Source organism: Colius striatus, chromosome 2 (genome assembly GCF_028858725.1).
Source record: "Colius striatus isolate bColStr4 chromosome 2, bColStr4.1.hap1, whole genome shotgun sequence".
NCBI classification, from domain to species: domain Eukaryota; kingdom Metazoa; phylum Chordata; class Aves; order Coliiformes; family Coliidae; genus Colius; species Colius striatus.
Window position 1 is genome coordinate 85,272,653 of NC_084760.1, and position 12,736 is coordinate 85,285,388.

A 12,736-nucleotide genomic window follows, 5' to 3' on the forward strand; every position below is an offset into this window, starting at 1 on the left:
AAAAACTAGAAGGGTTTTTTTCTGAAGAGGTATGTGAACTTAGCCCTCTCAGTAGCAGGAACAGGTTGCATTTACTCTCCTCTCTTACTGGAGCTCCCATGAATCAATGGGACGGGTGGGGCAGGCAAGGAGAAACTCTCCCATTTTGCTGTGATTGCTATACGTGTACAATCCAGTGTGTGCTCTGTATACATTCTTAACTGAATTCTCATAGCAAAAAATTAACAACTGCGTCTGAGTCCTTTAACAGTGTCAAACCATTGGTAACTTTTAACAAGGGTATGTTCACTTTTACATCTGCCTGATTGTGGACTCTGATGATCATGCTGCATGTTGTTTAAAAGGTGTAGTACAAAGAGGACTAGGAAAGTCAGCATGGTTTTTTCTAAAGGAGTGGGGGGAGGGGGGGAGTTAAAAAGATGTAACATGCAGGAAAGCTCTTAACAGCTCTAGACACATGGTTCCAGTTTGAACTCTTGCATCTTTAAGTGATTTGCTAACATTTTTACAAATAAGAACACTTTTCTCAAACAGTCTTCCTCTGTCTCAAAGCACTTACTTAAAGAGTTAACAAGAAAAGATGGAGGTATATTTGTACTGCTTTTTAGTATATTTTCTTATGCAGCAGTGTGGTATTTTTCATATGAAAGCCCAGAGTCTGAAACAATACCCAATTATCATAATCTACTAAGACCTGTATTTCAAAACATTTTAGAAGTGGTTTTGGATTACTTATTCGCTGGCAGCCTACTACCAGCCTAAGTAGTAAAGAGTTGCAAAACCACTGCTGGAAAAATGAAGTTACAGAGTGCAATGCTGCCATCTGCTGAAAATTGGTTGTCTAAATGATCTAATTGCAGGTTACAGGCTTTTGAACATTCAAAGGTATTTATACCTACTTAATCTCATCAATTTGAGGAAGAGTAACAAATATTTTTGGATCAAACATTTGTGCATACAGATAGATACAAGATCAACTGCAGTGAAGCTCTACATCCCTTTAAAGAGATGGCCATCCATCTCACATATTTCCACTTGTTGCATACAAACCAGCGCCGAGGCCTTGCAGAAGGTTCCCTCTGTCAGCAAGGAATTCCAAAAGTAACGTTTCACATATAGTGACTATGGCATAGTACATCCAAGCCAGCAACTTCCTCTGGCTATGAAGAAAGCAAAGCTGCACATCAGGGTGGACACCATCCCATCCAGCAACTTGGGCTGGTGTTCCAGTTACTAGGATTGCACCTGAGGGTGGTAGACTTGCTGGAAAATTTAGAAGTCTGTTTTAATTGATTTTTATCAAGTGCTAAATATTGCTTGCTGTAATTTGTCAAATTAGATCTGAATTTTGGCAAAGACAACATTTTTCATCTGGAGTCTAAACCAAAGTTGTTCACCTAGCAGAAATCACTACAGAAAAAAGTAACTCATGTGAAAGTACTACAACAATTTTCTCTGTGACCTAGATTAGCTGCGATAACTGAATTTAGATATGTGTACAGAGCTCTTATGTAGTATGGTCTGTCTTGTACAACCACTGGACATGAAGCAGACTGACATTCATGCGGTATCCTCTACGGCTTGACACGCACTTTTTTAGATAAATGAGACTAAAGAGTTTATCCTAGTAAAACATTCAAAGCACACACAGATAGTTTTGTTCTCATTTCACCAGTATAAATCTGAAATAACTCAGTTTAGCTGAGTGAACATAGATCTCAATTTCTTAAACAATTCAAGGATATAAGCCACTGCACCAAGTTTAGTCATGCATGGCTTTACCAAATACAGATGCTTAACAGTACAAGCCTGATTTGTCTATGCCTCACACTGAAGTAAACAAGAACAGAATTCTAATTTACCATTACTGTCTTAGAGTAGCACTCAATGATCACTTTGAATAGATTGTAAGCAATCTAATGGGGAATACTGAACAGAAGAAATAGGTCTCTTCTATATATAGGTGGACAAACAAACTCATCAAGTGATGAATGTTACACAGCCTGCCTCTTCATTGTCATCTCCCATTTCTTAAAAAAATCCATTGGAGCAATTCAGTCTCAATTATATAATCTAATTTGGTGCAGCTCCACAGTTAATTATGATGGATTCATGCTGCACCACTTACTTACACTGATAAAAAAGAAATTGCCAGGAGATTCCAGAAGCATTTTACAGGACTTAATACCAAGCATAAACTTTGAAGTGCTCCACTGATGTCTGTCAGTTTGACTATAGTATGAATCGCATATCAAGAAATATTATCAACAACATATTTCAAGGCAATGTTAGTTCTAGCAGTAGCACAAAGGAAAACAAAGCCTTAGTTCAGAGATTAAAACATTCATCCTTATTTTCATTTGCTTATGAGGTGAATAAAGTCAAATTTTAGGGAAAAAAAAATTAAATGTCACTCAAAAAAATTAGATGTAGTAAGCTGACATTTTACACTTAAGATGACAACATGTAAACATTACGTTGTTTAACACAGACACAAAATGAAAAGAGTTTATCAGTAAAACAACACAAACAGGATGCACAGGAAATGCAGTCAACAGCAACATTAAGCTACAGCAAAGACTCATGTACTCAGAGTAGCTCATAAATACCCACTCAGTGAAGAAAGAGCAAGAAGCATTCTTGCCAGAACAATACTCATGTTTACAATTCCAAGCCAAGGAAATGGTAAACACTAGATTTGATTACACAAGAGATAAAAATAGTTTTGGTTTTGCCTGGAATTTTTTTTTCTCTACAGTACAATGGGCAACACAAGCTTGAAGTTGCAGCCACCAATACTACAGGACAAAGGTTCATAGGTCTGAAGCTGCCTCAAGGTTTCTGCAGACCATCAGCATGCTTAGACTTACATATGGTAACTTGAACTGCCACTAACTAGAATGTTATGGACCACTGGTTGTCCATGAACATCAAGGAAAACATCTCCAAGTCAAATCAAATGATCACATGACATGTAAGTGCAGGAGGTACAGCAGACAAGAACTTTAACATTAAAATGTAAGGCCAAGTTCTCCTACGATTTCAATGGATGCAGTTCCACTAACATGGTTTTTTATTTTCCTATTTTTTTTTCTTTAAACAAACCCTCCCACAGAAGTCAAGCCAGATGGCTAAATGCTGCTACTACTAATGCTGCTAATATGACTTCAGGATTATTTATTGAGTGGGACAGCTAAGACCAACGCTTTCATAGCTTGTAATCACTTCTATTTCTTTTCCTCAGTTTGTTTCTATCAGTTATAATTTTCTTTCAGGATATGGCTTGTTAATTTAAAATGTGTATTGTTGACATCTACTCTAAGATTATTACTTAGCCAAAGCAAGTACAATTGAATTTAGATGTGTTCTTATTTCAACTGTATCCAAACCACAATTGTTACTGGAAACTTTTGGTCTAAGTTGCTTTCCAAATGGACCCCTAAACTCCACTTTGTTATATTGTCCAGCAGTCATTTAATGAAGTAAGCTACAGAAATTTTCACCCCATTATCCCATGGATTAGCTTCCAGAGAAAACAAGGAACTTAATAAGCAGAAATACTTCTTATAAAAATTAAACGCAGTCTGATCAAGGAACTGTAGTTTTCCAACTATCACACTGCACAAGGAAGCAGTCTTGAAGCAACAATGCACCATGGGTCACACCTGATCAACACTGATAACTGTTCTCCTCAGCTTCTAGCTCACACATCAGTAATAGACACCTCTGTCGTCAAAAGCCTGGTATACATTAACCCAAGGCAATCTAAGCTCCAAGAGCAACTAAAAGATGTCCAAGCTGGAGAAGTTACTGTACGAACAGTTCATTCTGCTATTTGCCTTAATTTGCACCTCTCTTGTGGAAGGGACCTGTTGATTTCTGAAAGTCTTCCTCATTCCAAATGAAGCAAACAGAAGCTGGGTCACTCAGTCACAGTGCTAGCCAAACACATCTCTTGAGATTACCTTGGCTCTATTTTTTGCCTGAAGGGGAAAAAATTATCGTATCAAATGACATGCAAGAACATTGCTTAGATGGCTCTCTATGTATAGAGTAGCAGACAAGTGCTGCTTTATGTCAGGAGCCAAAGCTATTTAAAAATATGCAAAGTGAAAGACAACAAAAACAATTTAGCATGAAGAAATTTTCTTCTTCCAGTGCATGATGCATCTAGCCCAATGACCACACACACAAAAAAAAAAAGAAAAGAAAAGCTTTTAAAAGTCAAGTCACAGACGTTTATTAGATGATCTACGAAAGGAGCATTTTGCTGATTATGTCTTCCAATCCAGCAGCCACAGAACAGAAAGTCCCCTCCACAATGCCTGCCAAGCACAGCAGTCTTCACATGATTTACTGGTTAGTGCACAAAAATACATACAAAGGAGATGATTATGCCCTTCTGATTTCAGGTGTCATCCAGAAGGATGTTTTCCACAATTTTAGCAGTGAGTATTGCAAACTGCTCCTGTTCTTCTCAGCAATTGTATTTTGTGGTTCTACTTCCATTTCCTTTACTAAGATATGTATAAGCAGGAGACCTCTCTTTGGCCTGAATTATTTACCCTATAATTTGTGCTTCTGTTTTCAACTAGTATTTACTGCTGAATCATGCCAAAAATCACACATACTGAATACTGCAGTAGGTCATACATTAAAGCCCATGAATTTCCTGGTTTTCTTGAAGCCAGACATAAGCTTCCCATTACTTTGGGCCAATCTTTATCCTCTTATGGAACATGAAGTGAATTGACTGAGATCAATGAAAATGCATCTATTTCTATTATATATTAATGTGACATTTCAAAAGCAGTCACCTCAATCTTGATTCGTTGACAGATTAGCTTCCACTTTCAGAGCTATTCAGGTGACAGAGGCTACTCCTGCAAGAATACTTCAAATATATTACATCTGCAATAAGAAGTCTGTTTGCTAGACATCCTTTACAGTATCCAGATGTTTAGAAGCAGCAGACAAACACCAACACCAGGCAGGCATTCCTAAACAGCTCTGAAAATTTGTCCAGTTGTTGTAAGAATCCTCTCAATGGGCTATGGCTATTAGGAACCTAAAGACAAGGAGACACATACCCTGATTCTCTTTTAACAAATTTGCCTCCAAACACAATGACACACCACAGCACTCCTAGAACGCTCCTGAAACACAAGTCTCCAACTTGAGGAAAAAAAAAAAAAAAAAAAAGATTTTCAAAGACACTGCACATTAAGAACTTAAGAAATAATGCCACAGCCACATCAAACATCTCCTTTACCATAATAAATAGCAGCAAGTCTTTTTTTTGGCTGGGTTGCACCACAGGCGCAGAATAGTTAAATAACACACGACTGGATACACTCATCAGTCACAGCTGTATTTTAAACAGACAGGTCAAACAGTTCAGTATTAGCAGTGAAATTTTTCAAAGGATCTCAAATACATATGGAAGCACCTAGAAATCTCAATAGGTCTGAATGTAGGCATTTTTTACTGTCATTGACCTCAATGGGACACAACCACCAAATTTAATTGACTTTGCGAGTCTCAAGAAGAAACAAGTGCTCCTGAGGTGTCAGGGCTGGATCCAGTGAAGGACTTGACCACTGAGCTGGCCTAAGTCACTACCACCCTATAGCCAACTGTGCCCATGCAGCGCCTCCTGAGCCACCCTGGGAAGCATAGGACCTCCTGCCCTTCCACAGGGATTTACAGGAAAGCATTCACCGCTGCATGGAGACAAAGTGCCTGGTGTAACCCTAACGTTGCGGTTTGAGACCCTTAGAGCACTTGACTAAAGTGAGAGACAAGTTGAGCCCCTCAGGAGGCAGTTGGGAGTATGGGTAAACACAAGTAAGGAGGGAAACATTTGATTGGGTTTTTCCTTTCTTTCTTAAAACTTCAAGGCAACTCTATCTACTGAGGCTGAGAAGCAAGTTTGGTGGACAGAGAGGTAGTGTCCTAGACCACGTAAGTGTAACTCCCCCACTCTGGATCTAGGCACTTAAAACAGATGATTCTTACTCACTTTGGCTGAAATAAGCCTCAAATCCTACAAAAACTTAGGCAGGTACATTTTCATTTCTAAGATATTTTCAGCTTGCTCCAACAATGTATGAGATTTTGCAAAAGTAAGATGTAGTTCTAGGATGTAGCACATCCTAGAACTAGATGTTGACAAAGCCACAAAAATTTGCATTAACAGCTTTTTAATATTAAATGGCCACCATACATGATGGTACAAGTCAGATGTGACTTTCCTTAGAGATGTATAAACTCTTCCTTTAAACAGCATGTAAATGGAATCATAGAATGGTAGCTTGGAAGAGACCTTTAGAAATCATCTAGTCCAACCCCCCTGCAGAAGCAGGTCAACCTAGATCAGGTCGCATAGGAACATGTCCAGGTGGGTCTTGAAGATCTCCAAGGAAAGAGACTCCACAACCTCTCTGGGCAGCCTGTGCCAGGGCTCCCTCACCCTCACAGTGAAATAGTTTTTTCTTATATTTAAGTGGAACTTTGTGTTCCAGCTTCATCCCATTACCCCTTGTCCTGTTGCTAGCTACTAGAGAAAAAAGGAATGTCTCAACCAATAGTGCTTAAAATTAAGATGTATAAGTAAGCAACTCTCATCCCCAATTCAATGGGTAGGATACTAATGTAATTGCATATAAAATGCAATGGAATGCATATAAAAATAAAGGCAATCAGTGAATTCAACTGACTCTGAAACGTTGCAAATAAATTTTGGATGTCCATATCTATTGTGAATTTGATGGTCTCTCTTCACAAAACCAGAAAGCCATCTAAGTCTCTTAAGTTACGCCATTTAGCCACATGACCTGCAGCACAGTTGCCTGTTAAGAATTTTATAGTCTTTTCTGAAGACAAATATTTAAAAGTTGTTGCTTTATCCTCCCCCACAACCTTCCCATGTATAATTCCATAGTAAAATTTCTAGAAGTATTTCTCAGCACTACCATAAATCTGATATTCCACATATACAGAATCTCTCAACTGAAGCAGGCAGCTTACAGGCTCAATTGCCTTCTTCAAGGGAGCATCCCCCCTCCAAAATTTTAGTTACAGACTCTCATTTATCCCCTGCCATTTCAGCCACTTCCCCAGCTTGTTCTTTCTCTGGGTCTGGTTAAGTTTGTTTTGCTGTATTTTGAGACTTTTCCAAGGTTTCAAGTATTTAGGCTGCACCAAAACTATTTGAAGAAACCAAGACTTTTTCCACCTTAAAAGCAGAGCCTAACACAGCAAACTCAGCATAAGCAAGAAAATTAAATGGGCACAAAACCCAGTACTGATTGTCCATTTCCTTCCTTTTCCAAACCAGAAAGCTGAGATCTCTAGCCCTTCAACATCAGCTTCAACCTCGAGAGAGACCAAGAGGTCTCTTATATTGCCACACTAAAGTAACCACTGAAAACACAGAGAAAAGAAAAACCTGCCTCTTGAGATGTCTCTTTGCTCAAGCAAAATGTAAAGGTCAATTTGTTTTCTACAGCAGCTCCATCTTAGGTTGGCTTGACTGGCTAACACTCGTGTTTTTCACTGCCCTAGGCAGCATGTTCTTATAGCTTTAGCCAGTCAACCTGACTTTTAATTTTTTTTTTTTTAAAAAGCCCTTACCTACGCTTTTCTGCCTGCTCCCTCTGTTCCCTCCTTTTCTTTCTTTGTCTCCCTGTCCTTTGTCTTTTGTTCTTGTTCTCTCCTTGTAACATCTTCTTCCCTGGTTTTAGAGACCAATGCATGAATTTCTCCTCTTTGAGAGCTTTTCTTCCAGTCTTGCAAGTTTTTCTCCCTCTTATGTCAGCCCGTATCAGCCAAACTATCCTCTTCATCTTTCATCCCCTCTCTTCACTAAGGAAGCACCATCTGACATCCCCCTTTACCTTCTCTTTCCCCTCACAAAAGCAGCATATTTGGTTTGAAAGAGTCCTCCCCCATGGTTTGCAAGCATCTACATTTTGTTCCCTTTTAAGCCTAATGCCTTCATAGTATGGGCACTCTCAGTGGGAAGCAGCCCCCAGTACCAGTTATTCTTTTAAAATTTTACTCAAGAGCATCTAAGCTGGGGCTACTATGCTGGCACTTTGACTCACTATGGAACTCAGACCTGAAAACATGATATACCCCAACCACCTCTCTTACTCCAAACACAACTAATCAATAGATTTTAGTTTCAAAAAAGTCCTCAAGACATTACATATGGGGGAGGGGGGGAGCCCAAAACAAATCCTAAACCTCCACTAGATACTGTTTTCTAAGCAACGCTTGGAATTTTTGCCTATTGTTCTGTGCTGTGGACAACTGAGCAAGTGATTTCTATTTTTAGGATGTCTGGGAATGCTTTGCCTTAAGTTTTCGGCTTTCGCTTTGTGGGACCACAGTGCCATCTATTGGAAAAAGTACGAAGAACAGACTCTTACTCGATAATATTTACTATTTGTAAAGTTAAGACTAAAAATATTTATTGCTTTGATTTCAAAACATTTACATGGGCCAAGTCTTTATTGCAGGTGTTTATAGGCATTTGTTTGGATATGCATGCCTCAATATTATGGAAAGCTCCAGATTGATACATTCAAAGAAACTTAAGCAAATATTTAAGAACCTCAGAAACACCAAAACTGTATTAACGTGCCAGAAACAAAAGCTGCCGCTTTTCAAAATAAGCGTCAGGCAGGGCTACCCTGCGTAAGCCCATTTGCCTTCTCCTAGATCCTGAATCTCTCATTCCAGTGGAATTCCCTGTTTAAGATCAGAATGGGATAAACACAAAACTTGTGCCATAACCTGATTATTACTAGTTCTCCAAGATCTGGCCGTAGCTAGATCCTTGTAAATTCTCCTTCCAGGAATAAGAAACACGCATGTAAACTCTCCCTATATCTATAAGCAAACCCTATTTCTTTCCACAGTCCCTGGAACTCAGAGCAGCCTGTAGAGTACAAGTAGTCCATATTAAACATTAAATCAAGAGTGCAATTTTAAGAGGATCCTTTTAAGAATTGACTCTGAAAGGATTTCAGAGGACTTAAGGAGGTACTGGCTTTCAGGCAAGCCATTCATACCAAGAAAATTAATAGAGAAATTAAAAATACACTAGAAGAAGCAGGCCCCTAGATAAGCTGGACAGCATGGAAGACTCCCCATGGGGAAAGCTTTCCTCCCAAGTGCACTTCCAGGAGTGCCTATGGCCTGTCCAAGTCCCTGCCAGATAACAGCACGTCCAGGCTGAAGCCAGGACTTACCTGGCCCCTGCCTGCAAGTACAGTGATGAAGGTAAAGCAGCAGCTCAGAGCAGAGAGGAGCTTGCCAGAGCAAGCTCTGGTAGTTGGTTTTCAAAAGAAAAATGAGGCACAGATGACCCACAAGAAAGAGGAATTACCTCTCTCTAGATCATATTAGTAGCTGTACTTTAGTGCATCTGGCCCTTTGCATCACTCACAAGTGTTTTTCAAACACATCATCTGTCTTTACTAAAGATTTAGAAAAGAAGATAGCATTCATACACAGTCGTTGGGAGCTCTCCCATGATGGTGTAAAGTTATCTTTGTACATATATATATATGGATATACATAGGTATATACATATATTTATAAACCACTGCCAACTAGCATTAAAGCATTAGCCAACAACTCAGAGTTGGGCTTGTTCAGCCTGGAGGAGAGAAGGCTCCAGAGAGACCTTATAGCAGCCTTCCCACACCTAAGAGAGCCAACAAGAAAGCCAGAGAGGGAACTTTTACAAGGACACATAGTGACAGGACAAGGGGTAATGGCTTTAAAATGAAAGACAATAGACTTAGATTAAGAATTATGAAGTATTTATTTCCTGTGAGGGTAGTGGGGCACTGGAACAGGCTGCCCCATCCCTGCAAGTACTCAAGGCCACATTGGATGGGGCTTTGAGCAACCTGATCTAGTGGAAGGTGTCTCTGCCCATGGCAGGGGAGTTGGAACTAGAACTAAGGTCCCAACAAAAACCACAACAACAAAGAAAGCCACTGTACACAAAGCCACCTACTTTCTTTTAATATGCTTAATTTTCAGGAAAAAGTTGTAAATGTAAGCAACAGTCTAGGGCATTCCATTCTTCACCCCATCACAGCTGGTGAGACCATAACAGCAACAGCATGGGTGCTGCAGCTCAGCACCACACAAGGACAGGCTCCTCACACATCCTAGAGAAACCCTGCTGAGGCCCAAGCCTCACCTCCCTCCCCTGGCACAGCAGCTTCCCACAGGGGCAGCAGGGCTTACCTCCTCCTCCCTCCAGCAACCTCCTCAGGAAGGAAATCAGACATTCACTAACCTCATCTCTACCATACACCCTTCCTCCTCAGGCTCTGCAAAAGGCCTCCCACAGGCTAGGGCAAGAAGAGGCCCCCAGCCCCACCCCTATCCAGGTGCTCACGGTCACACCACTACAAGATGCATGGGTTCCTGGGGCTTATTTCACAGCCCTGCCTCTGTTAGGAAGCCCTCATGCTTTAGCAGCAGTTCACTTTTATTTTATAAATACCCATTAGATAAATAACATTCTTTCCTTGTACAGAGATTTCTAGTAAACCCCCATAAATTCCCAATTTTCAGTTTGAAATCATTATCTCAGAACATGATTCCCTCAGGTGCTAGGGTCAATCAGGAGGTAAGGCCCCTGCTGCAGGAATGCAAACAAATCTCACCTTGCTTGGTAAATTTGGTCTGTTTTTTTCAGAGGCAAGACAAAAATCATCTTGAAATGAGAGTAAAAGCCAAGGTAGGAAGAAGGGGATGAAGTAGGTCTTGTGAAGGCCACAGAACCATGCAGCACTTGCTCCTTTGTCCCAGCTGCTCCCTGTCACTGCAGAGGCAAGTTGCAAAAAAACTGTGACTACAACAACCAACCTCTGTTTTGTGTATCTCATATTTGGCAAATACTGCACAGTCACCCTCCCAGCACACCAAAGTAAGATGCAACATGGAAAACTAGTGGTTCCTCCTTGGTGAGGGGAAGTACAGGAGCCACCACCTGTGCCTGGAGGCACACAGAGGAAAAGGAAGATGGAGCAGCGCCTGAGTCCCCACTCAGTTTCTCAAAAAAGTGGTTTCTGTTCAGGGAATGGAATCTCTCTCCCTCTGCTAGGTTGTTTGGTGGGTTTTGTTTCCAGTTATAGAAAAGCAGTATTTGCATTTTTTAGTATTTGCAGTACCTCTGCAAATGTTCTTCCATACTGTCTATACTTCTCCGCACTGGGACCTGGCACTTGTGTGAATGGAGAAAACACAAACTTGCTGCAAGCATTAATTTTATTTAACCTTCAACATACTACAGCACTCTCTTGTTGATTTAAACTTTCTTATATTACTAAGGTGTGCACTTCAAGCATGACCACAAAATCAGTGAAGTCATGGAGCACAAGACCATAACTAGAATATGGAAGAAGGGGTAGTCAAAAACCTGGAAGTGGCACTTCAGAGAGTTAACATCTGCATAATATAATGGGCTGATTTGGGCAACAGAAGCGCTTCTGGATACATGATCTTGAGAGTCTTAAGTTGTACTGTGAAAGTAGATGTTAATGTAGATCTGGGTAAAAACATCCAAGCAGTGTCCCCCTTCTCTTTTAGGAAGCTGCCCTTTTCCCATGGCCCTACTGTCTCTTGAATTGCAGGGGAAAAAAACATCTGAAATAATCTGAATTATTTTTCTTCCTGCTATAGCCCACACACAGGTAATGAGCAGTTACAAAGGCTGCCACTGCCGAAGAAAGCCATGCAAGGATTTAGATTCTGTGTACCCTTCAGCTGTAGTGACCACACCAGTCACGGTTTACTTGCACTCTGTACTAAAACACCACGGTGCAAAATAACATTTCTATCCTGCCAGACAACACAGGCTGCTCTTAACAGGACCGTGTTCATTATCCCACACTGCCAAGCTGCTCTGAAAGGACCAAACCCATGTTGATACATGAGCACGTACCCCATTATCAAACACGCAACGTCTGACAGGCGCACAGGCAGGCGCTCCCTTTGCCTACCCGTGTGCCGGCCGCCACAGCGGGGCCGGCTTCCCCTGCTCGCGCTCCTGAGCCCCGCCGCGGGGTGCATGCGGGCGCGCACACTCTGCCGCCACGGCTGCATAATTATTTCTGTGACACTTTTTCTTTTTGCCTTTTTTCTTCCTCAGACCGACCCCAAAAAAGCCCGTTTTACCCTCCCAAAAAGCTGTGTGCTCCAGGTGAGGCTCGAACTCACAACCTCGGCATTGCTCGACTTTGTACTGCTGTATAAGTACCGCGCGCTAACCGATTGCGCCACTGGAGCCCTGACACCAACTCCTCCCGAACGCTTTATCAAGGGTTCGGCCAGCCCCGGCGCTGGAAGGGTGACAGGGCACCTGCTTGTGCCCTGCGTTGGGCAGCGGCTTCAGGCTTTCTGCCTGGGCCGTGCTCTCGTCGTTAACCGCCGTTAACAACAGCACGGACAGCGGAGAACGCAGTCGATGGACGCCGCGCCCCTCGGGGAAGCCGACGCACCCACGCATGAACCGAAGGGTGTGATCGCGGTGACCAGGACAAAGACCCCATCCCCCAACTCCCGGGAGGCCACAAGGACAGCGGGTGGTGGCGTAGGAGAGCCCGGCCCCCTCTGCCGGGCGGGCGGGGCCTGGGGTGAGGCACGGAGAGTGACCGCGGCTGCCCCGCCGCGGCCTCTGGTAGCCTCTGACAGGGCATGTGGT

The 12,736-nt window shown here is 41.8% G+C and overlaps 1 non-coding gene across 1 annotated transcript; it reads right to left on the reverse strand.

Annotated features, from left to right (window-relative positions):
• Window positions 1–12,227: 12,227 nt before the first annotated feature.
• On the reverse strand, window positions 12,228–12,321 carry TRNAI-UAU (transfer RNA isoleucine (anticodon UAU)). The gene is made up of 2 exons: window positions 12,284–12,321; window positions 12,228–12,263 (listed from the first exon to the last, which is right to left on the reverse strand). It is a non-coding gene; the product is annotated as a tRNA-Ile (tRNA).
• Window positions 12,322–12,736: the final 415 nt, after the last annotated feature.